The sequence below is a fragment of the Solanum dulcamara genome, chromosome 11 (assembly GCF_947179165.1).
Source record: "Solanum dulcamara chromosome 11, daSolDulc1.2, whole genome shotgun sequence".
Taxonomy (NCBI): domain Eukaryota; kingdom Viridiplantae; phylum Streptophyta; class Magnoliopsida; order Solanales; family Solanaceae; genus Solanum; species Solanum dulcamara.
Genome location: NC_077247.1, coordinates 21,724,555 through 21,728,297, shown reverse-complemented (window position 1 = coordinate 21,728,297; position 3,743 = coordinate 21,724,555).

The window sequence follows — 3,743 nt, the reverse complement described above, 5'->3', positions numbered from 1 at the left end:
TTGAGTGAAATGTCCTAATTGTCAACAATCGAAAGTAGAGCATCAAAAGTCAAGAGGTTTAGGGCATCGTTAAATGTTTGCCTCGTACCCATAGGCAATATAATTTTATTTGGAAGTGGGAAGACATGAATATGGGCATCACTATAGATTTGCCTCATACCCGTATGAAATATAATTTTATATGGGTGGTTGTTGACCGAATGACTAAGTCAGTACATTTTCTTCCCGTTAATATCCTAGACATTATGTTTTTGACTTTCTTAGTCTTTATGGTGTTCTATTATCTATCATTTTAGATCGAGGTACACAATTAACATCTAGGTTTTAGAGATCCTTCCAAAAGGGTCTTCGTTCTCAAGTAAGCATAGAATAACTTTTAGAGAAAAATTGAAGACTGCTCAGAGTCAGCAAAAGTCCTATACAAGTATGAGGAGAAGGAAAGTTGAGTTTGAGGTCAATGATTGGGTTTATTTGAAAATTTCACCCATGAAAGGCGTGATGTGTTTTGGCTAAAAGAAAAAGCATAATCTCCAAGATATAGTACCATATAATATTTTGAGATGGATTAGAAAGGTGGCGTATGAGTTAGATTTTCACTTGGAATTGACATTAATACTTCGAATGTTTCATGCTTCTTTGTTGATAAAGTGTGTAGGTGATCCTAGCTTTATTATACCTTTGGACAACTTTGATGTGAAAGAGAGTATATCTTATATGGCAGTTTCAGTTGAAATCCTAGATTGGCATATTAGAAGGTTGAGGAATAAGGAAGCAGCTTGCATCAAAGTGTTATGGAGGAACCAAGAGATTGAAGGTGCTACATGGGAGGCTGAAGGTGATATGATGTCATGACATCCTTATCTGTTTCCTTCCATTCCTAGGTTAGGTATTGAGTTCCTTCATGATTCACTCCTTCCAGCCTATGTGTTTTAGTAATTCTCATGTTTTCATATGCATGCATGTTCATGAATTGAGTTTTAAAGTCATGTTTTATCTTGAAATTAAATATTCCATGATTTATGCATTTTCGATATGTTTTGCATTAATGTTGGGATGCTATGTCTCTTTCCTATTCCATTCATGCTAGTTTGAGTTCCAATCCAGGAAGAATGTTCCCAAAGAGAGATATTATAAGACCTGGAAGTTGGATGGTCGAAAAAATGGAGTTTAATGGAATATTCTCAAAAATTCTCATCTTTTTTCACTAGATGAGCTCACGGGCGGTATAAATTTCCACAGGCCGTGAAAGACACTGAGGGAGTAAACTGTGAAAAAGAGGAAAAGGGGGAAGAGTCTACAAAAGGGTTTACGGGTTGTGGTGGGCACCACACACCATAGACTCATCCATGAACTTGACACCGCCATGACCCCAAATTTGATTGAAAACTATGATAGGCTCCACGAACTGTAGAGAACTACACATATCATAGTGGTCTCCGTGGTAACCCAACCCTTAGAAGCATGTTTAGTTCCCTCTTCACGGAGATTCCCATGCCCTTAGGAGCTTTCCACTAGTCGTGATAGGCCCCATAGAATTCAACCCCTCAAGTCTAGTTTTTTCCTCTAGGTTTATGAGCCACTTCACAGACTGTGAAGGGCTACATGGTCCATGAAGGACATCCATCGATGAGCCTGTCCAATCATATAAAGGGGGATGCTTTAGTCTTTCCCTATTTATTCATTAATATATTTAGACAGTTTTTGGGTACAAATCCTAATATATCAACTAACTTAAATTCTCCTAAACCCTTATTCACTACCAATCATCCGAAACATAAATCTTCTCTCTATAATTCTCCTCCCAAGGTCTTCTTCTTCCTCAAGTAAGGTTCCAAGGAATTCAAGTGCAAGTATCCAATTCAAGAGCATTTAGGTCTCTAATTGTCAAAGGTATGTGGAAATTCATCCATGGATCCTTCCATAAATAGAGTCCCAGAGACTTTTCTCCCATTATTCTTTTATGAATTCTTATTCTAAGGCTTAATTACTATGTATTGTGTCGTCTCAATTATGGTTTATCCTATTATTATTAATTTAATTAAGTATGAACCAATTTAAATTGCATGATTTCAAGTTAATTTTTACGAACTCATGTTTTATGTTATTTTCAAGTATGATTTTAAGAAATTATGATTATGATTGATTAGGGATTTTTATGAGAGATTATCAATGGCTTATGAATGACTCATGAAAGTAATGAATGATGACGAATTATGATTCAATGATTTTTCAAGCAAATATAAAGGTTGTGATGGGTTTTTCTCACACAATCATGTTAAAGATGGTAAATGATTTTCTCACTGACTCGTGGATACATAAGGATTTCAATCATGTTAATGAGCTACTCTTATAACTATTTTATGATGATTGGAATGGTGCCTATTCTTAGCTTCCCTAATAATGTTGATGACCATTATGTATGACTTTCCATTGGGATAATGACTAAGTAAGAGGATTTTGAGGTGGGGTTTGATCTAGGAGCTCAAGTAGCAACCCAATGGAATCCTAGTAGCAACCTCGAGTTTCTAACCACGTTGCCCGTGTAGGTTTGCTTTATGGCCTAGCTAGTAGATCGACAAATAGCTCAAGCTTAAGATGTTCTACAAAAAACTAACTTGGCAAATATCCTCTCTCTTCTCTATGTGGTAGTTACATTGAATTACATGTTATAGCTCGCATGGTCTTAAGTATCGATTAAGGTCTTCCCACACAAAGGTATATGAAATGGTACAAGTTCTCATGATGATGTTTATGATGTATTGACCATATGGCTATAATATTCTAATGTTTTCAAGTTTTACTCATATTTTTAATATATTGGTCATGCATCCTATGTTCATATTAACTATGTCCTATTATTATTGTTCATGATTGCTTTTCATATACTCAGTGCATTTTATGTACTAATGCATATTTGTTGCCTACAATGTATCATAACATAGGGTTCGATGATCATTGTGCACCTCCACTCATGGCTAGAGTTTGAGCACTATTCTCTCATTGTTGGTGAGTCCTCATGATTCAAGGATGAGATATCTACATTCTCCTTGTTCCTTATAACATTTACTTTCATATTTTTGGTGAGCTAGGAACTTGTTTTATGCCCCCAACTAGGCCTTGTAGAGGCATGTTAAATATTCATAGAGTTTATATTGTCATGACTTTTCAGAACTGCTTTCTCCCTTATAGAGTTATTCATGTTAGGACTTCATTTCTGCATTCATGAGTTAGCCTTATTTCTTCATTTACCTTATGTATGCTCATCTGTGATATGCTAAGAGTCTTAGTTAAGGTCTGTAAGAATTCTAATCATCATGTACTGGAATGGACATAAAAACCATTCTCAACATCTACTATAAAATATTCACAACAACCCACCGGTGGTGAGAGAAAATTCTCCACCCAGATACCATCCTGAATTCATTAGATGGAATAACTATGCGCTACTCCCATTGCCTCCTGGCGCAAAGTTCAATGTTTTGAGTGTCCTAATTCAAATGATTTATAGTCGAGGACTGTTTGGTGACCTGCAATTTGAGGATCCATTCACCCATCTCAATAATGTGGTGTATGTTTGCAATACTAGTGTTGGTAATCTTGAATTGACTATGGATATCATTGGACTGGAAGTGTTCCCACTATCACTAACTGGTGATGATATATGGTTGACTGAGCTACATACAATTCAATCACTATGTGGGAGCAGTTACATGCAGGTTTCATTAAGAAACAATTTCCATTGT